The following is a 22,901-nucleotide window of genomic DNA, read 5'->3' on the forward strand; positions in this document are numbered from 1 at the left end:
AGTTTTCTTTGATGAGGGAAACTACCCTATTAAAAATTATCTAATTTTGGTATTGAATATAATAATAAAACCACCCTGGCCTGGCTAGTGCCTCTCACACCTTGTCGGTGTGGACGGATCATATCGGTGGTATGAGTTCGCGAAGCGCAGCAGGGGAGGTTTGGATTTTTGAGGCGTGGCTCTGTGGAGGGAGGGAGGGAGGGAGGGGAGGCCAGGTGAGCCGCGGGTGATTCTACGGCGGAGTGAGAGAGATGAAAGGTGTCCTTGGTGTTTTTCTTTCCTGCAGACCGCTGGCTGTGTGAGTCAAGCCTCTTCCCGACTGCCGGACGCTTCCCTCCCCTCCGACCACCCCCTCCCTCCCTACCGTATCCCTTATCCCTTCCCCCTTCTTCCTCCATCTTCTGACACCTCTTCACCCCCTCCCTCAATCGCTATTTCGTGTTCCAGTCCGCGAGAATTGGGGGTAGGTCCCGCGTGGCTTCGCTGGCGGGTTTTTCTTCGAGTTGCATGAAGCGTGTTTGCATTTTTTTTCTTTTTTTTTTACTTTTCTCGACGGCATTTTTGATTTTTATTCCTGCCAGGGAAGATCTGTGTTTCCGCGTTTGTGGCTGGTAAACGTTCTCCGAGATATAGTCGTATTCGATCATTCATTATAATTTTCCTTCACCCCATTAAGTGACACATTTAAGGTATTTACGATGAGTTACACTTCAATTGAACTCGAGGGATGTTGTACTATTGTTTGAATATTAAGAAGTATTTTTTATTCATACTGAGGAATATCTTCAATTCTGAGTTTTTGGCTATTTAACATTTTACGTCATTTCATGTATCAATGTAATAAAAAATACTTTGTACAATGTAATTTTAACTGAAGGTAAGGATTAGGGTACCATTAAACGCTTGCTTAAATCGAAGATATGAACATTAATGCCTACAAAATAATTTTAAGTAAGCGTATAACTGATTTCGGGCTCTTCGCCTGTTTATGTTATCGTTAGGAGTCCTACTGGATGGCGTAATTACGTTTTATTTTAGTTCTGCGTGGCATTGATCCCGCTTAAATAATTATGTTTAGAATGGAGGACCTCTTTGGAGCCTTTAGTTTTGCTTTAAAACTGTGAGGATATAATTAAAATTCGCATAGGACCTTCTATATATTTAGGTTTGGCTGGATATTCTGAGTCTAGCCAGCGGCTATTCAGGAAATTATATTGTTCGCCGCGAAACTTAAATTACAACATTGCTTACCGGATGCCTTCAAAAATTTCATGCTATTTTTATTCCGTAGACCTTCCCAGTTGCTCTGCGTTGAATTAATGATAAACACGTTTCATGTGACGAATATAGATCTTTTGCTCCTCGATTCAGTCATTAGGGTGGTTTCCTATTAATTTTTTTTGTCTAAATCGAAAGATTATTACTCCTGGAGATTATTACTTCTTTGATGAAGAAACTACCCTACTGTGATTGTTTGGTTTTCGAATTATGTGTGGAGGTTGAGCCACGCCACCACTAGACGGTGCTACTCTAGACTCTTTACTATCGCTTGTTTTTCATTGCGACGGGAGTAGTATCTGCAAGTAAGTCTTCGTTCGAACGCTGTGCGGTGCACGTCGAAATATTGCGTGACCTTCTCTCGAGGGCATAACGGACCGTCCTTCTCATGACAATAGAGTGGGAGAATTATTCCCTCTTGTCTCCAAATGTGAAACTTGCTGTTTTTTTCGACGCGACCGTAATATCTCTAAAAGGAGCGGCATGGAATGAAAGGAAACATGACCAGAGCCAAGTCTGTGGATTTATGTGACCGGTGGGTCTGAGAAAGCTCTTGTTTGGTGGAATCATAATCTTGTCTTTCATATCTGCGCCAAGTTTAGGCAATACGCTTTTCCACACATTTCTAATATAGGCAGTGATTATGTGATAGCATTGTTCCCTGCCCGATTCTATTCCTACCATACGAAGGTATTGCAAAGAATAGAAGCTATTCATAAATAGTTTTCCTGTGGCTAATTGATGAATGCGCTACTTTGCATTAGCCATGCTGAGACCATTCTTGATTTTAGCCCAAGGTGTTTATACTGCCGCGTTTATGAATACGTCTCGAAATTCTTCGGATATGGCGAGGGAAAATATAACCTTACGGCGTTACGAGTAACAGAATCGTCTAGACCGTAATATTTATTATTTTGACCTTCATAGTGAAAAACGGTTTCGGTATTTCACTAAGATCTTCATTTTTTTGGCCTGGATTTCGTAGCAGCCTATAATTGGCATCGTAAGGTTTCTGACTAGGGGCGTGAGTAGAAAAAGCTTACCTCGGAATGTATAATGTACTGACTTGATATGGTGTGGCCTTGGAATGTTTTGTTGGCTAAACTGAACGATTTTCGGTTAAGCGAATAGCATCTTCGAAATATCCGTTGCCCAAGCGTCAAAATGAGAACGTTACCGGGGGCTTGAAAAATTTTAGACCCTAGTAACGTAACTAGCAGAGTACTTGGTAGCCTGGGATATTGCTGCTCTTGTGCCTTTGTTTCCTGAATCCAAATTGGTCCTGATCCAAGTACTCTCCTGCTCTTCGTTCTGTTCTTCTATAGGTGATCCTTGTCAGAATCTTTGACGCATGAGTAGTAAGGCTTATGGTCCTAAAATCTTCGCACTTTACTAAGACTGCTTCTTGGGAATAGGGATTATAATGTTCCTCTCGAAGTTCTTTGGTATCTCACCTGAGGAACACATTTCACTTATGATTTTGTATAACTGCTTCAACGTCTTCTCTCCTGCATTTTTAATTAGCTCTGCGGGAATATCATCAATGCCACACGCTTTATTTATCCCAAGGTCTCTTACAGCCGCATCAAATTCTGATCTTAAAATAAGGGCTCCTATGTCATCGGCATCCAATTCCCTCTCGTTCTTGATAGTATTCGTTCTTAAGCTGCTTCTTTTGTACAAATCTTCCAGATATTCCTTCCATCTCTTCCCTTTGTCTTCGTTTTCAAGAATTAGTTCTCCGTTTTTGTCCCTAAGGGTATTTCATCATACGCCCCTTTCCTTAAAGTGTTCCTTTACTATCCTATAGGCGGCCTCTACTTTTCAATGTTTAAGAATTTTTTGTAAGTCTTCACAAATATTTTTAATCCACGTTTCTCTAGCCTTCCGCGCTTTTCGACATATTTCGTTCCTTATTCTCTTGTAACAATTCTGTCCTTCATCTGTTTCCCCAGCCTTGTATTTTCTTCTTTCTTCAATGAGATCTAATACTACCTGCGTGATCCATGGTTTTTTCATAATGACTCTTCTTTTAGCAAGAACTTCCTTTGCTGCTGCCTGCAGACCACTTCTAATGGTTTTCCAGCTCTCCTCAACTGGTTTATTGGTCATATCCTCCCATATTCTCCTTCCTAAAGCTTCTCTAAAGGCAAGTTGATGCTGAACCTCCAATATTTCAATCTGCCATATGTTTTTCACGGCTTTCTTCAACTTTTTAGATTTAAGGTTGCATTTCATCATAACTAAGTTATGGTCACTATCGATATCTGCCCATGGATAACTTTTGCAGTCCTTCACCTGGTTCCTGAATCTTTGTTTCGCTAGAATGTAGTCGATTTGGAATCTTCTAAGGTCTCCCGGCATCTTCCACCTGTATCTTCTTAGCAGCGGATTTTCGAATAGTGTTGGCAACCACTAGCCTGTGCTCCGTGAAGAATTCCAGTAGCCTTTCTCCTCTTTCATTTCGGTTAGCTAACCCATATTTCCCTGTTATTATTCGGTCTTGACCTTCGCCGACGACGGCGTTCCTGTCACCTAAAATAATTAGATTTTCTCCCCCTCTTACCCGCTTGTTAACTTCCGCTATATCTTGGTAGACATCTTATACTTCTTCATCTTCATATTCTGATGTAGGCTTGTAAACCTGCACGACTACAGTAGCTACGGGTTTAGTATCTATCTTCATCATTACTATCCTTTCATTAAACTGCAGGTAGCTTTTAACACGCATCCCGGCACTCTTTCTAAGCATTATGCCTACTCCAGAATTACCGTTTAGCGATCCTGTGTGTATAATTCTGTAGCTTCCGCTCCAAAAGTCTCCTTCCTGGGGCCATTTCATTTCGCTGATGCCTAATACATCGAGGTTCATTCTTCGCATCTCCACCTTCAAGTTCTCTATCTTACCGCAGGTACGAAGTGATCTTACGTTCCATGTTCCTATCCGTAACATTCTATCTCGTTTGACCGATGTACCCTCTCGAGTAGTCTCCGCCCGGAGATCCGAATGGGGGACTAGTTTACCTCCGGAATATTTAACCCGAGAGAATACCATCGTGTCATTATATAAATTGAGTGGAGTAGCTGTATAAGTAGAGTGGAGTACTAGTTCATATTCTGATGTAGGCTTGTAAACCTGCACGACTACAGTAGCTACGGGTTTAGTATCTATCTTCATCATTACTATCCTTTCATTAAACTGCAGGTAGCTTTTAACACGCACATCGGCAATTTTTTTAAGCATTATCTCTACTCCAACATTACTATTTAGTGATCATGCGTGTATCATTATGTTAGCTTCCACTCCAAAATTTCGCTGATGCCTAATGCGTTGAGGTTCATTCTTCGCATCTCCACCCTTAAGTTCTCTAGCCTACCGCAGGTACGAAGTGATCTGACGTTCCATGTTCCTATCCGTACTATTCTATCACCTTTGACCGATGTACCCTCTCGAGTAGTCCCCGCTCGGAGATCCGAATGGGGGACTAGTTTACCTCCGGAATATTTAACCCGAGAGAATTCCATCGTGTCATTATATAAATTGAGTTGGAGTAGCTGCGACTCCTCGGGATGATAATGTGGTGGTTTCCCCTTGCCTTCCACATGGCAGTACTATAGCCGTTAAAGTAAATGTTACCACGCCCGTAGTGAAATGTGTGTCGCTGTACCGACCAGTATGGTCTCCACCTTCGCACATGTGAAGAAGAGCTGCTGCCCTCTCCCCCGAGTGATGAGAGGCATAATTGTTGGCGGCTCCCAGTCGCCAAGTATCTCACGGTATCTTAACAGGTTTCGGTATCATTTAAATGGTCTACCTTACCCAAAGGTAGCCGAATACCCACTCAGAACACCGCCGCTTTTTGTCCGTGACAGCTTTTTCGACGAGAGAACTTGCTCATCTCGCAGTTAACCTCTATATCAAGTTGATAGTCTGAGGCGTTACTTTATGGAAGTTGCTCATGATGAATGAAAAATTTTTTACTTTGTTTTTCCACATATTTATTAACACGCGACCATGGTTTCGACGCACTGCGTCATCATCCGGCGATGAGTACAATGAAGATTCTTCCTATATATAAACCAGAGTAGTGGGTGGGGGGTAATCAAGAGGTAGGGTAGAGAGGGAAGGATACAAAGGACATTAACCGAGTACAAAATTTCCCACGTTTGTGAGCATAGGCGGGGGTGGGAGTGGGTGACGGTTGAGGGAAAGGGAAACCACTAATTAGTAAGGGTATTGGGTTCCCTCATCCATCAACCCGCTATCATTTAAATGATCTACCTTACCCAAGGGTAGCCCAATACCCCCTCAGAACACCGCCGCTTTTTGTCCACGATTGCTTATTTGAAGAGAGAACTCGCTTATCTCGCAGTTAACCTCTATATCTAAAGGTCGACCCACCATCCGCAACCCGTTGGACGCACTCGGTGGCTTTAAGCTCAGCTACGGTCACGACTCAGTGCGTCGGAACCACAGTGGACTGAAATCGAAAAAAGCTGGCCAAAAATCAAAATATCGACTTTTTCATTTCGAACCGGGAATGGTAGATTATCATTTTAGAAGGTCCTGGGCATGTAAAACTGAATTTAATTTTTTGTCAAAATTTTTTGTTTAATTTTTATAGCCTGCCAAAAATCAATAAAAATCTATGAAATTATGAGTGCGCGATTTATACGTAAAAGTTCAACGTTTGTTCCCCATGCAATGGAATACCGTTAATAATTCGGAATTTTTGAGAATATTTATTGATTGTACCACTCTTTTAGTTAATTAAGACCGAACTTTTGTTTTAGTCAATTGTTATTTATTAACTTTATGAATTGCTAAAAATATCACTGTTTTTCGTTAATTTTTTACCTAATGCTAGGATAAAAGTAGTTACCGCCGCTTGCCGCTCCTAAGATATTTACACCAGGTGTTAGACTGAAGTCTATATTATTAGACGGAAAAGAAAAATCTTGCTCCAACTTGCTCCCCTCCGATTTTTTTGTGGTAAAGCAAAATGATGTCGGGCGGTTGTCGCTCCCCGTGACCCGCAATACACGGCGTATGCTCTCGGGAACTTAGGATGACATGCGTCGTAGTCCGTTTGAGAGACTGGATTTTCCCTTAATTGTGAGTGCATTGTACTCAACTACTTCTTATTTGCTGTTATTTATGGTTTGTAACCTCTTCTGACGATTATATCCCTGGGTCTTACCGCGGGAACCGCGTTCGGATGGTAAAAACCTAACGGTTCGCGCGCTCTCCAAGCCGTTTGTCCTCGGCGGCTGTCCCAATGCACCCAGATTTGTTCTCTTACTATGGACACGTGCAAGTGTTTCCATTCTACAAATTAGGTTTTTACCATCCGTTTAGTAGGTCCCAAAATATGCCGTCTATGCGATTGGCACGCTCATTTCTAGCCGAGTGCTCAGTATCAGTCTCCCTTCAGTATTCCTTGCTGAAGTTTGTGCCGAAGGACGTTCACAGTTCAATTCCCCAGTTATGGATACAGCATTAGTGACTCGCCAAGATTTGCATAGTGTTATATTGGCAAATAGAAGGGGGGCCGTCAAGCAGAAGAAATTGTTAGTACCTACTGGAGTTTTTAATACTAAAACCTATTTTTGGGAGGAGATGAGAAATTAAAAACTTTGCTTGCGACCTTCAGTCAAAAAGTATTTTTCATCAATTTTCTAAAGTGAGATGCGTTCACCAGAGTTAACAGTAGATGTCTGAAGTTGAATCATATTTGGTTAAAACAGCCAATGACACTTCCTGACGCTGTGCTAAAATATCTCCTATTTTCGTATCCTTCGGGTGTATGCTAATGTTTACGGATAAATGATAATATGTACTACACGCATATTCAACTGCGCGAGTATTTCATTCGTTGTTGCCATAGTCCATGAATTGTAATTATTTCATAGTAATTTGCCATTGTTTTAGGCTTAACTGAGAGCTCTCCTCATGGAATACCGTCACTGCATTTCGACAGTGCAAGTGAGAGGTCTAAACTAAGAAAAAAATATAACTGAGAAGTCCTAATTCACTGGAGGAATTAAGTGTAGCAACTTCCATGGAATTCGCGAAAAACACACCATGAAAATTTCTAGAATCGCCACAAACTATGACCTATTCCTTAAGCTTCTGATTACGTCGGATCCTTCCACTTCTTGTTCTGCGAGTGTTCCCCGTAAAGTAAAAAATTTACCAGAGGAGGTGAAAAATCTTCTGGTGAAGAGCGAAAATATTTTAGAATATGAGGAGTCTTTATTCTCTAACTCAGAATAGAATTTAATGTGGCACACCTTTGTTTTGAGAAATTTGCAATAAAAATATTTGTCAATGGTATTCATTTTTATTATGACTCTTCAATGACCAAAATTTCAGGTTTAAAAGACTCACTATCAATTTTCAATCGTCATATACCTTATGAGAACCTACTAAGTAGCTTAAACATAGTTGAATATGGAAGAAATTCTGAATTTCCCTTGATATTCCCAAATCATAATTTCGACTTGCCCCTGGTAACTATGGTTCCCGCATAACTTTCCCCTATTTTTTAAATTTTATTGCCCTCATAAACACTGTTATGGACTAAATCCTCGTAAATAAGATTCATTGTGTCTATACAATTCCCAATTCGCAAAATGTTTCATTCATTTAGCAATACTTAAGGCTACAGTGAATTTTGGCCAGCTTTTTTCGATTTCAGCCCACTGTGGGTCGTGATTAATAAATATATATGTGGAAAAACAAAGTTCAATTTTCATTCATCATGAGTAAATTCCATAAAGTGACGCCTCAAACCATCAACTTCATCAATTGCCACAATCCCTTGCGAGTTGTTCAAAATCTTAGAAGTACACTTATTTTGTATCTGTTGTTGGGAGATTTTGGGCATTTGGCCCAGGCATATGGCTGGATTAGCAATTCTTGTATTAGCTATTTTCTTACTGATAAAATATCTCGAGTGAAATTAAAGTCACTCTTTTTATCTGCCTCAAGAAAGCCCTCATCTATAGTAGACAATTTGAGATACTTCAGTGGATAAAAGTGAGGTATTTTTCTGAGAGCGTCGCGTAATCATACTTCCTGTAAAAAGACTTAAATATGAGGTCTATGTGGTAATTTTCTTCTCTAATTTTATTGTTCTCCGTAAATTTTCCAAATTTCTACTTCTATCTTTCGTCACCCCTAAAGTGCGTGCATCAAACTACGCACAGTTCGAGAAAGAATTTTTTTTATGTGAGTGGTCGATATATTCCACTTCTTTGTTTCACATGCGTGAAAATGATCGTGGCAATAAATGCCGGTTTTGTAAACTTTTTTACTGTCACGGCTTGTAATATTTTGCATATAAAAAGGTCGTATTATTAGATGATTGGTCCTCTTTGTTGCCATTGGCTGAATGATTAGCTTTTAATTGCTTTCATGCTTCAGCATGCTACATCAGGCGCCATAAATTGGGTTGATGGCTTTGGTCAGCGTGACAAAGGGAGCAGTTTCCTTTTCCAGAGCAGTAAAAGGTGGTTTAACTGCCCAGAACAGTAGCGCCACGGTCGCCTTTTCTCAGGAATCGGCCAGGGTCAATATGCTCTCGTCCAATTGCTGTTGTCGACAAATGTGCTCCTGGTCACTCCGGAGCCGGCTTTGTGGATTCTGTTTACATCCAAATCTCTTAGAACTTTTTTCTTCAATCTGTGTTAAGCGTCTCTTTCATTTTGACAACCAGATGACGGTGGCAATGAAGGGACATTCATTTTAATAGCCTTCCGTCTCGAAACGAAAGTGTATGCGTCTTTGTGTTATGTATTATGGGTAAAGATAAAAAGAGAAAGTTTTCAAATACTTTATCATTACGCGTTTTACGCATTATTCAACCAGAACCTTTTCAAAATAAACGTCGACGAAGGATTATGTCGTTGGAAACGAAAGCCGGGTTGACCTTCTTAACAGTTCCAACCTTGAGTAAAAAAATGCGTGTTTGACGAATTAGATTGACTTGTTGAGGACCTGGGCATGCATGTGCGATGACGGCTTGGAAGAAAATGGAGGCAAAACTCAATGGCTTGCATGTGTTGAGCAACTGCGTTTGAGGAAATGTGAGCATTGAAGACGTGTAAAATGGAATAGCCTAACCAGTCTTCTGCAGAGAGCTGTTTCTCTTCCGTCTTCGGAACTGGAAAGCCGTCTTAATTTGCGAAAGGTGTGCCCGGCGACCCTTAGGAAACTGTCGTAAAATAGCTCTTGGCGAACAAAATGACAAGAGTTATGTCGATGAAATGAGCGAGAGTTGAAATGAGCGAGAGTTGTGGATTTGATTGAAATATAACGTCTCGGTCGACTGCGAAAAATGATTTCACGCTGGGAGTGAAGTGTTCATGATACGTACGGTGCTCATAACAGCGTTGGAACATATTTCGCGGTTCTCTAATGACTAGCTAGTGCGACTTCCTACCCTCCGTCTTGCACGTGTATTTACTATTCACTCAGCACGATTAAAATGACTGCATGGTTTCTCAGATTGGAGGGATATATTCTCCATAAACTATATTAATGGTAACATTTATTCCTTTTCAGCTCATAGCGAATTTTTTATGGCAAGATCTGCCGGATATAAGTTAAAATGTGAGCATTTTGGCAATAAACTATCTCTCAGCACTGTTGCGAAACGGAAGTTAGTTTCGATAGGTGAGCGTAGAACTCAACACAGATCAATAAGCTGCAAGGCTAGTGAATTTCACGAATTCTTTTCAGGGGAATCTGTTCCTTCTTCTAGATCGCGTTGCATCGCATTTGTTTTTAATTTTGGGGCGTTCAAAGGCTAAAATATGATAAGTGTGTATCAACTAGCAAATCCGATTTTCGTAGTCTGCGGAAAGAAACGCAATGTAGTTCTTGGCATGTGATAAACCATACTCTTCAGTTGAATAGGGCACAAGTTCACCTCTATTAACCTTACTTATTTTTACGTAAATTTTTATGATATTAGATGAGAAATTATTTATTAGAAAAATTAATTCTAAAATTTTAATATTTGCTGGCCTTGATGAAGTCCTCGCCTGTCACAGAGGAGGTCGCGGGTTCGCCTACCGCCGACATGGGTTGCTCTTACGCAGGACGTGGATATTCGTGCATGTTTAACTGTCAACTCATTCAAAAACCCCGATTTTAAGAGCCAAATTAGTGCGGTTTTCGGTGGTAAGGCGGATAAATGATAAAAAAGAGAACGAAATTCGTGTAATCAGTTGACCATGGTGATCGGTCTCCATTCCTTTCGCGATAAGCTCATCGTGGCAATTGCAATCGTGATATCTTTCCGCATTTCAGTCACGCGTCGCCTTTGAACTGGACCCATTTCCTTCCTCCTCACAGTTTCGCTTACTTAACTTGCTAGACTTACGACAAGATTGCTTTCGGCAAGGAGGCGCGTGGTGGACGCTCTGAGGTCGGTAGTCTTCACGTTGTTAAGCTAGTGGACTCCGTCGAATTGGAGGTGCCACCGAAAAACTTATTCTTGTGTGTTTTGTTTTTACTGGAGCGGCAAGGCTTTAATCTGGGATGTCATTAAAAACTTACCGACTTTTTTTTAAAACAATTAATAACATTTTCGTGTGGGTATTATGATCACTGTGTCTCCATGGTTGTGCGGCAATTTTCCTTGCTTTTACTGATGATGAGCTAATATTTATTCCCTCAAAGGCACTAAGGTGGAGAAACTGTAATTTCCTATTTTAAGAGTCACGTGTCTACAACAAAATCAAATTGGCACCGACCCTAGTTCGTGGAAATAAAAATAAAAAATTGCAGTAATTAAATACCTGATATGGTTTGACGCTGATATATCGCTTGACGCTTTATGATAACACTTTTGTTTAGCAGTGTGGCAGGACTGAATTTTCACCACGAAAAAGATTTATTACTTAAAAATATTTTCAATGACTTAACAGGTTCTTTTTTATTTTGTCCTTAACAAACCGTGTATGATCGCTGTTGAAACGATGGAAAAATTTCTTCCTCGTAAGCTGCTAAATTTTTTTCGATGTTAAATTTTCATACTTAGGATAAATATTAAGAACAGGCAGTTACTGGTTATACATTCCTGAAAATTGCCTCATGATATTCAAGTTTCAAACTATTGATAGGTCAAAACTCACCAAATACTAGCAGTTTTGCGGGTATGTTGCGTTCTCTTTACCCATTTCACCCTACCATTCTGAGCATGTAAGGCTCTTGAAGAAAAACTGCTACTGTTTTTGTTTATTTTTGAAGCTGGTAGATAATAATAATAATCCCTCTTCCCTGAAAGAGATTAGTGCAAGTCGTAATATCAATATATACACCTAATGATTATGCAAATATTATAAAATAAATGCAAAAGATTAAATTTAAAGATTATGCAAATATTCAATAAAATTTTGTATGGTAAACATTCCCCGTTATATATTTTAATGCGTTCGTTCGTTCCCTCATTGACTGGGCTTTTGGCCCTTGCATTTAGCTTGCTGCCTCTGTGCGTCTTCAGACCACATTTTCAGCATTTTGGAGCGTGCCCTTGGCACTTAATTAGCATTGGAGAATTAGTCTTTAATTTGCATTGGAGAATAAATCTCGACATACGGGACATGACTTTTCAAGCGTGTAAGGGACCAGTATTTACCTTTCCAGTGTAAGTGAAGGAGAAAAGGAAAGAAAGTCTTCTAGTGAGCGTGTGCATTGCACTCTTAAAATTAGGAAGAATTAAAATTAATTACCTGATGATGAATTTCCCTAAGGTTTTATAGTTCTAAAATTAAACTTAAAAACTAATCGGCTTTACATGGCGCCGGCAGTGGGCATCTTAAAGCTTTTATAACGGGCAGTGCGAGGCCAAGAAACACAAACGCCCAGGATGAAGCCTCATGTAATCTTCGTCTAGGGCAGTGATCGTCAACCTTTTTTAATTCAAGGGTCAAAAATCGATTTCACAGCGTATGGAGGGCCATATTAATCCAATTAACATCATTGAAATAAATAAAAACGTGCAATTTCAACGTGCAATATTAATTATTGGTTAAAAATTTTAATCAATGAATTTGTCGATTTTTGGCATTTTTTTATTTTTGACGAGTGTGTCGATATACATTTTATATTCTGTATGACTACATAATATTTTCTTTAACTCCTAAGGGCCGCAAATATTTATCCACCGGGCAGCGTGTTTATGACCCTTGGTCTGGAGTTCGTTGCGCGAAGCATCTGCTCCCTTTGGTGGACTCGGGGGGGTGTGCGGCAGCTACTATTGTGCGCTCCTCAAGGTCGTCCCTGGCGACAAGTCGAGTGCCTTCCAATCCCCCCCCCCCTTTTCTCCACCCTTTCTCCCGGAAATCTTGGCCCCGAGTGCAACGCCTTGTCTTCCAGCTCCACAGACATCTCTTGCCTTCTCCGCCGACGGATCACAGACTCCGCACAGTGGGCTAGAATCAAAAAAAGCTGGCCAAAAGTCGCTAGAGTCGAAAGAATTGGAAAATTAACGAAACTTTTTACAAATTGTGTATTGTAAAAATACAATTTATTTAGGATTATTTAGGCCACAATATTGTTTAGAAGGGCGATAACAATAAAAATAGGCGAATGTGATACGGGAAGCAAACTCTACAGGGGCATGCCTACCTTCTGCTATGGAAATATCAAGGGAAAAATAGAATTTTTCTGCCGTTGAAGCTGTCAAATAGTTGTGCATAAGGTAAATTTTGAGTCCAAAAACAAACTTTTCTGGTATGTTTTTCCCGATATCCCAGGCGAAACGGAAGTGTTGAGGAAGTGTTGGGGAAGCGTCGGACGGAGTGTTCGGGAAGTGGCGGGCAAGTGTTGGGGTAGCGTTGAGGAGGTGTCGCGGAAGTGTTCGGGAAGCAGATTATGGCCCACTTGGAACGCTTCCGCGGAAGTGTTTCGGAAGCGTTCGGGGAGTGTCGACAACGGTCGCGGTCGAGTGTCGGGGAAACGTCCAGCGAGCGTCGAGGAAGTGTTTCCCACGCTTCGGAAGCGTTCCGGGAGTGTCGGGGAAACGTCCGGGAAGTGTTTCAACCACGAAGTGGCGAGGAAGTGTTCGGCAAGCGAAGGGTCGACAGTCAGGTAGTGTTGAGGAAGTGTTCGGGAAGCTGCCGGGAAGCGTTCACGTACCGTTAAACGCTTCCTGAACACTCCCGCAACACTACCCGGACACTTCCCCGAACGCTTCCTTTTCGACAGGGATGTTATGGTCTTCTAACTTCCTCGTGTCGGGCTCCCAATGTCTCCTCGGAAAGCTGTCCAATAGGAAGAATGTAATGTTTCACAATTCCCGCTCCATGTATTAAAACTTTGTGAATAGTCCCCTCTCTATTTGCCAAGACCACATTATGCAAATCTTGACTAGTCACTTTCGTTGTATCCATAACTGAGCAACTACTCTGTGAACGTCATTCGGCAATTCGACTAGGAATACTGAAAGGAGACTGACTCGGCTAGAAATGAGCGAGCCAATCGCATAGGCGGCTTATTTCGGGAAAACTAAATTTCTCTACTGGAAATATTTGCACGTTTTCAAAGTAAAAGAACAAATTTGGGTACACAAATGGGCAGCCCACGAGTGAAAAGGGCTTGGGGAGCGCGCGAACCGTTAGGTTTCTTACCGTTTGCACGCGGCCTCCGCGCGAAGGCTCAAGGGTAAAACCGTCATGAAAGGGTACATACCATAAAGGCACCGCATATAATTAGTAGTTGAGTGCAATGCAACATAAATTTTAACCAGTGACAGAGACCATGATAATTTATAATTTCAATATTGAATAAATATTTGCCAATAATTTCACTGTCAAAAACTTGAATCAATATTTTTAATCAATTAATACATAAAATAAAAGTGGTCACTCATCCTCTGATGACTCGTCATCACTCTCATCTTCATATTTATCATTCCCGTTGTCAATAAGTTTTTTCACTTCTGGATCTAAATCTTCCTTCAATTTACTATTGCGAAATGAAATCGAAGATATCAAGGGATCAGAGGTGAGCAGCAACCTCCGAAATAAATCTTCATTAGTCGCCTCTCTTGATATCTTCCGCGTATTGTGTTGCCGGAATTTCCTAATATCTTTATTTCTCGATTCCAAGGCATCTTCTGAAAGCTGCCCGATGGGTAGAATAGCTTCCTTGGATATACCTGCACCATGAAATTAAAGCTTGTGCACCGTTGGCGGCATATAATACCAAGGGTATTTTTTCACATACAATATTGCTGTCGCTAGACAGTATTTTCTGAACTCACTGTGTTTGAGTGCTCGACAGCTTGAGATTGCTTTCAAAATATTTGAAAGCCTTCAAATCAGTTGTTCATGTAGTCCTGAAAAATATTTAATTGACTAAAACATCTCTCTTAATTTCAGCACCGAAGATTTTCAAATTTTGTAGCTGTCGTCAGACTCTCTTACCGGTAATTTTTGCTGATAATTTTGGGTTCGAAAAGAAGCGTCTAGCTGTGTTACCATCGTTTGTGGTGCCGTATCCTGGTTTTGGTACATGTATTATCAGGCCCATTTTTTTAAAATAACCTCCGAATCCTTTCTCTCCTAGCCTGCATTTTCTGTTTACTCCCATCACTAACCTTTGCCTTAAATATGAAGTTTCAAAATGAAATCAGAATTAAAATACACGGACAGACACATTACTAATGTATTACAAGCAATAAAAGCTTCACGTAGGTTTAAAATACACTCACTTTCCACTGCTTTATGTCCAAGCGATAGGATATGCGTAAAAGACACTCCAAGCACCGAATATAGCAATGGAGAGGGGATAAGCCAAATGAAAATCGTGAGGTACTAATTGCAGTCCTCAAGTTCTCCAGATTGTTCATTTCGGATATCCTTGCCCCACAAATATAACACTTCATTGAACTGGCATTAGTAAGAGCATTGCACACCTAAAATAGATAATCATGAGCTCCTGTAGTACACTCAAACCAGGCCACAATAGAAAAACAAAATGATGTCAATGATAGAGGTCTATTAGTCGTACTAACCTTTCCGTCTATCATTGTGAGTACCATACAAAATTTTACTGAACATTTTTCAATCTCTAGATTCTTAAGCGTCTTTATTTGCCTCTCTATATACTTTTCTTCCTCAATTGAAAGCTTTTTACTTTCATTAGCCCACTGAAGACGAATCGGTCGGCAATATCTTACCGATGAAGGGCAGGGATTGGACCACAAAAAATTTCCTGGAATAAAGTCTTTCATGAAGGAGGTTTATCCGATAGAGCAGACTACATTATTTAAAGAAATAATTTCTCTTACCAGAAATATTGCGTTTCAAATGGAGAGGAACCAATGAACTTGCAAATAAATATTCATCATTCAGTTCATCCCTCGTCCATTTTTGCTTATATTGAGAATGCCCCGCACTGCCGTCGAAGCCGTACTTGCAGATCAACGTGCATTCATGTGGAATGGCGATATGTTCCATAGAATCATTTGTCATGGATTCAATGATCCATTGTGCCGTATGGTTAAGTAACTCTTGTGTGCCCACCTCACACGTTTCCTCGCTGATATGTATTCCATTTGGATAAGTTGATTTTTTTGCGGAAAACACCTGATTGTAGCTGGGAAACAACTTATGCCCGTGATTTTTTGACACATGCCGGATGAGGTTGTACTGGAATTTTGTCATATTCACTGAAATAAAAAGGGAAAGTGCCGTTTCTGGTGTCATTTCCCTCTGAGAATGGTCCTTTTTCCTCCATTTGGAAAGAATTCTAGTAGCTCTTGTGGGAGTCGCCATTGTCACTTCTTTAATTACTTTGGCAGTTGATTCCTCTCCTCGCTCGCGGAATTTCATGGACGCGGCGAATGATAACTCCTTTACTGATGTAACAGCTCTTAGCTGCTCTGTTTTCCTTAGTTTTGATCTTTCACTAGAAACTTCAAAGTGTAATGCAGGTCTACCAAACACGGTGTCCAGCGGTGAATCTGTAAAAGTACGAATTAGTGACATAGAAAAGCGATTCTATCTAAAAAAAAACTATTTATTAAACATTTTAATGAAAATTCCGTAGGTAGCAGGAAGATATTTGTACACTACTTCAGGGAATTTGATTTCTTCCTCTAGCCATTTGCTATTATTAGCTCTAAAGTAGCTTTCCCTTCGCTGCGCCTTCTTCCATTTCTCAAAATATCTTGCGAAAAAGTATGCTTGTAGGCACTTCGTCAAAATACCTTTTAAATTAGCATTCAATCGATATTTTTCAATCAAAAAATCTATCACAACATTTTTTATCTCACGTGCCGTGGTACTTTTTTTCTCTCCACAATTTTGTCATGAAGCTGTAACCGCGTCACTTCTCTACTCTCCATGGTTTATATCAAATTTAGTATCAAACACTACTATATGAAATAAAAAAATATCAGGTAATCAGTTCCATTGACAGCCCAACTATCATCAGTCATACATGGGTAGCAAAAAAAAAATGCGGACTCTAACGAGGAATCCATTTTAAAAATGAAAATTTTGCTTACCATTAGCACTCTTCTCACCACAATGGAGAGTAAAATCGTTTTCGATGGATGAGGAGTACACTTATTGTAGTCACAACGAAACGGAGGCGGGTGCAAGGAGGCTTTGCTTCCCAGGTACAACTATATCCTCCTTTGAAGTGCTTCTAACGTTGACAGATCAATCCAGTGTTATAACACAGCACAGTCACTTACAGTGGATGTTCACTCGACACTCTCGCTAGGACAACTGATGCATGTGGTAGGCAAAAACAACCGGAAAACCCCTAGGGACACTAACTGAGAATTCCATTTGTCGGAACAAGTGGCGGAAAGGGTCGGCAAGAGGCGAAAACGTGTAAAAAGCATAACTTGGGATAGCTACCATAGAATTAGGGGAAGTAGAAAAGAGTCATTACCAGCAAGGTTGTAAAACCAGCATTGCCGGGCCAGTAAGTACGGAGGGTCGCAAATCCTCAACCAGCCGGCGCGGGCGCCTGCCGCTGCATGTGCATGACCTTCCCTAAACCCCTCGACCACAGCCTGCTCATGATGCTTGAGGGAAATCCGAAATTCTGGAAAAATCTTTTCAAAGATTTTAGCCCATAACTCTGCTGAGAAACCTCCCAATTACCTCCTAATCGTAGAATTGCCAGTCACCAATTTAGCAAGAAACTGTTATCTGCGCCAAGATGTACGTTGAATTTAGCCATTTATAGTATAATATGCAAAAATCAAGGTTATTAGTATTCATAAAATAAGTATTCAAGTGACTTATGTCATTGAGCAGGCATTCCGTCGTCTTTATGCACGGATATCATATCCTTTCCTCGCTTAGTCCCGCCGCCGTTTCGTGGCCGCCACAGTGGTCCGAGTGGCCGGGGTGGATTCACATAAATATGGTTGTTAAAATTAGGATCGCAAGTTATCGCAAAAACTGCATTCTGTAAATTGTTCTATATGCTTTTTTCTATCTCACAGTATAAATAACTCTGTGTAGCCTGATGTACATATAAACGATAATTACCGTTAAACATAAAATTTCATGGAAAATCAACACAGTTTTTGAAAAATTATAAAAATATTAATTAGCAAGTAAAATCAAGCAAAAACTCTCTCCATTCATTTAATAAAGATCAATGTTATGGATAAAAATACTTTGAAACCAATATTCTTAACAACGACTCTGTAATGAAGCCACAAATTTAGCTATTTTCAACGGAAAAAATCAGGTCACTAAAGTCTCTCTGACATGCTCTACTTTGACCAGCTGTAAAAATTATATTAACACATTCTATGCTCTGTGTGGCACCCTATCTTAAAGAGTACATGCTTAATAATAAATATCAACTGTTTTTGGTTGATTTGCGCTAACTTCATTTTTCGACTTTTGGCCAGCTTTTTTCGGTTTTGGCCCACTGTGCGCCGCACAGGGCTCTGAAATCGGAAAAAGCCGGACTAAAGTCCCAAATGGCTTTTATTGAGATAGGGACCTAAAACTTGGCACAAATACTCAAAAATGATGGTTAATTATGGACTTGTATGCCAATTTTCATAATTTTGATCCGTTGTTGAGATACAGCAGCTCAAACATGACCAATTTTCAAAAACTCGGGCGAACTCGCTTTTCTCCGAAAATCTTTGAACTTATGCAGGTGGTGTTGCAGTTGTATGATATTTATGGAATAAAAAACACTAAATTCCTTTGAGCAAATGCTTTGGCCATATTGTTCATGATTTTTGAAGATTTTTGTTTACATTTACATGGTTTTACAACACAAAATGGCGTACCCATTTTTCGCGTGAAATTTCAAATATAGTAGATATTATCTTCCGTTTACGAAATATGGTAATCGGGAAATTTACATCACAGTGTGAAGTAGACATTTATTAAGAATACTGCGAAGAAATCTTGGAAAAATGTTTGCGACCACGAAAATGAGAGCGATTTTTCGATCGCGCATCAAGTCTGAGCTACGCCACGCGGGACTCAGAGGCTCGGTAACTGCGGGCGATTTATCAGTTTTTTTTTCAGAATTGCTTCTTAAAAATCACCATTTGAAGCATGACACATAGTAAGCATTGACCTTAAACACTATTACCAAGATAATGGATCAATAGATTAACCGGTTAACGCATTACTCTAGTGAAGATGGTAAGGATTAGATTTTTGTCCGTACCATTCTACGTTCACGAAGTATGCTTCGGATATTGAAGTATTGTTAAGAGATTCAGTTGGCATGCGAAATAAAGAGAGAAGTAAACAGCTTCTGGGGAAGGCAACGACCTATATTCTTTGTCCCTACCACTAGCTACCCTCCCTTTTCAACCCTCGCAGAGGAGGGTCGCGCGGATAGTGGCGTTTAATGACCACGCAAGGCCTTTAAAGGCAAAGGTATGTAAAGGGTCCTTCTACACGGGTTTTTCCTTTTTGATGTCACCATACAATAGGAGAATGTTTGAAGGAGAAAGAAAAGATAACTTTTATCCTTGAATTCATAATTAAATATTATATTAAAATGGTAAATAAAGAGTTAAATTGATTTTCTCAAATTTAACTTTTCATCCATCGTTACGCAGCATACAAGAAACACGTTTGATAAATGCAAAAATCATTATGAAATCAAACATTTGCGTTAATGAAGTTTGGAAACTGTTTTTTAAGTTCGTAGTGGAATATTTCAATAAAAAAAGAATGTAGAATTAGCGGATTACCAATCATTAGCTCTAAATCTTTCGAATTAATTTAATGTGGAGTTATAAACAAGAATATAAAGAGAATACGTACTTCGGAATTCATCTTTTACATCGCTTTTTTAATGAGGTTTTAGATTGTCTTTTTTCTAGAGATGTGCGAATAGTATCCGCGAATACTCGAATACCTCGAATACTAGAAAGTATTCGATATTCGAGATTTCGAATAGTTATGCGAAAAGTACCGCCTCGAATACCTCGAATACTTTGAATTTCGCGTCATACACTGTCGTACGCACGTCGTTGGTAGTGACTCGGAAAAATGTAGAGAACTGTAGTCATTTAGTGCTCGCAGCGCCGTTTTACGCAAGTTGACGAATTGCATCAAATTCGTGGATTTTAGCGGTGAAAAGTGTTCGACGAGGGGAACCGAAAATAGTCGGGTGAAAAAATCCGAAAATCCCCGATTCCCCCCACCAGGAGAAACTCAGTGCCGTGGGATAGCATACTTAGGGCATTTCCCACGATCCTCTATCCCCCTCCATTCAGCACTCGCCTCAACCACTCTGACGCTTTCCTCTTCTCCGAAATCAAACAAAAGGTCCCAGCTCGCGCAGGGATCGCATTACGAAGACCCCTGCTTCGAAAAAAATATCGAGTTACGAGAACAATAAAAACGTGTTTCACGCCCTCCCCCCTTTTCTCACCCACTGACCTTTTTCTGGCTACCTGCTTTGAAGTTCCCCATTTCTGGAGGTCAACTGCTGTGTGAGTACCGTGGGATACTTACATTAGCGCATTTCCCAAGGTCCGGTATCCCTCTCCATTCAGCACTAGCCCCCCTCTGAGGCTTTCCTCTTCTTCAAAATAAAAAAAGGTCACAGCTCGCGCAGGGATCATATTACGAAGACCATAGCTTCGAAAAAATACGCGAGAACAATAGAAACGTGTTTCGGGCCCTCCCTCTCCTCCCCCACTGACCTTTTTTTTCCTACCAGCTTCGAAGTTCCCCATTTCTGTGGAGGTCAACCGCTGCATGAGTCATCTGTTAGCACAAAGGGTGTCTAAGAATGACTTTCGTCAATTGATGTTACACCTTTATTGAATTGAAATATTAGTAATGTGCGCGTAATTTCAAAAAGAATAAGACCAAACACGACGTATTTCTGAGTTTATTTAAGCATTTTACGCAAAGAAATAAATGTCAAAACACGACGGAGACTTAGCATTCTGGCGAAACTCGATATGAGCAGCAGAGCTTCTCGGAAGTTGATGCGGTATTTTTTTCCAAAAACATATATCAAGTTACAATTTATGAGTGGTGCTATAAATCTTTATTGTTACAGTCACAGACAAAAGGATACTTTCTCAGAATATTTGGTTTTTCCCTGATAGCAATTCCAATTCATCTTCTTATCTCGTGAGAACTCCCAAAGATGGACTGAAAATAATTGAAGAAAATCCGGTGGAAAAGAGCTTGTATTTTGCAAAATGCCTCAGATTGTCAGCTAGCACTTGGCAGCAGGAGTGGGGGTAAAGCGATGTTAGTTGAATTAATTATATGCCCAATTGTTTCCATAAAATTAAATTATTCATTAATCAGCTAAATTCCTGTTCGAATCATTTTAAGGAAATCAAAATTACTCCCCAAAATCTTGTGTTGCCTGCTGCATAGGCAACCGAGTCAAACATTCCAGCATTCATCATTTAGTATTCGAGGTATTCGAAATTCGAGGTATTCGAATATTCGAGCTATGATTTAATATTCGAATTCGATATTCGAATTCGAGAAATCTGCTATTCGACCCATCTCTACTTTTTCATTAACGGTAATTCAACTTTCAATCCCCGAATGAACTGTCGTCACTGATGTCTGAGTCCTCTTCTTCAACATCATCCAAAATCAGCAGATATCTTAAATCTTTTGGCATTTCTTTTGGTCTTCTCCGAGTTGATGTCAGTGTAGAGGAAAGAAACGGATCAGACGTTAACAGCAGTCTTTTGAATAGGTCGTCGTTTGTGGCCTCTCTGGAGTGCTTCCTACGAAATCTCATGCGGAAAGTACGTGTGTTCTTATTCCGAGCTTCCAGTGCCTCTTCTGAAAGTTGCCCCAAGGAAAGAATCGCTTCTTTTGCAATTTCGCTTCCATGCAGCAGTACCTTATGCACCGTGGTTGGCATATAATACCACGGATACAGTTAAACATATAGCTCTGCAGTTCTCTGGCAATAGTCCGAGAAAGCTATATAATGTAGTGTTATGCCACTTGATACTGCCCTCAGAATGATGGAATTCTTTTTATTAGATCAACATTATTATTATTATTATAGTATTCTAACGATTAAGGTAGGTTTTCATGGAGTATCTCCCTTTCCTTCCAGCACTGCCTTCTTTAATTCACTGTAAGGCCTACTCTCCTTCAATCTATCTAAAAATTCTATTCTTTTCCTTCCCCTCCCTCGTTTACCTAACATTCTACCCTCTAATACCATTTTCAACATCCCCTCACCGCTAAGCACTAACTCCATCCATACCTTCTGTCTCCTGCGTATCTCATCTAAAAGCTGCCTCTCCTCGCCAACCATATCCAGCACTTCGTCGTTCCTTCTCCTCTCCGTCCATTTCACCCTCTCCATTCTTCTCCACACCCACATCTCGAATGTCTCCAATCTTCTCTCGTCTTCTTTCCTCAGTGTCCACGTTTCCGCACCGTAGAGAGCTACGCTCCAAATCAAACTCTTCACTAACCTCTTCTTTAAACTCTTACACAACGATCCTCTCAGAAGCTCCTTCCTGTTCATGAACGCCTCCTTTGCTAATGCTATTCTCTTCCTGATGTCCTTACTATTGTATCCGTTTTCCTCTAACGTACTGCCTAAATAGTTGAATTGTTCAACCTGCTCAAGTTTTTCGCCACCCACCTTTATCTTGAGTCTCACATTCCTCGCTCGTGATGCTTTACAAAACCGCATAACCTTAGTTTTCTTGTGATTAATCCTCATCCCATACTCCTCGCAACGTTCGTATAACGCATCCACTAGAGCCTGAAGCCCCCTCGCTGACTGGCTGGTCAACGCCTGGTCATCCGCGAATCTCACTGATTTGAACATCATTCCTCCCACTTTTATCCCAGCTTCTAACTCATCCCACGCTTCCCTTACCATCTCCTCAGCGTACACGTTAAAGAGCAGCGGCGATAGAGGACAGCCTTGCCTCACACCTCGGCCGATGCTTGCCCACCCAGATTCTCCGTCCGCTACCCTCACTTGCGCCGTCTGGGCCATATAAAGATTACGAATCAGTCGTCTATCCCTCTAATCTACACCTATTCTCTTCAGAATATCCATCAACTTTGCCCAGTTCACCCTATCAAACGCTTTCTCAAAATCTACGAAACACGCATATACGTCCTGGTCATATTCTAGG

General features: G+C 40.5%; 1 protein-coding gene and 1 long non-coding RNA gene across 2 annotated transcripts in view; one reads left to right on the forward strand and one right to left on the reverse strand.

Annotated features, from left to right (window-relative positions):
- The window catches only part of LOC124158250, a 60,117-nt gene that overhangs the window by 29,923 nt on the left and 7,293 nt on the right, over positions 1–22,901 (forward strand). The gene's annotated exons all lie outside the window — the stretch shown is intronic.
- On the reverse strand, positions 14,220–15,281 carry LOC124158079. Its single transcript, XR_006864702.1, has 3 exons — positions 15,006–15,281; positions 14,719–14,897; positions 14,220–14,630 (listed from the first exon to the last, which is right to left on the reverse strand). It is a non-coding gene; the product is annotated as an uncharacterized LOC124158079 (long non-coding RNA).

Source organism: Ischnura elegans, chromosome 4 (genome assembly GCF_921293095.1).
Source record: "Ischnura elegans chromosome 4, ioIscEleg1.1, whole genome shotgun sequence".
NCBI classification, from domain to species: domain Eukaryota; kingdom Metazoa; phylum Arthropoda; class Insecta; order Odonata; family Coenagrionidae; genus Ischnura; species Ischnura elegans.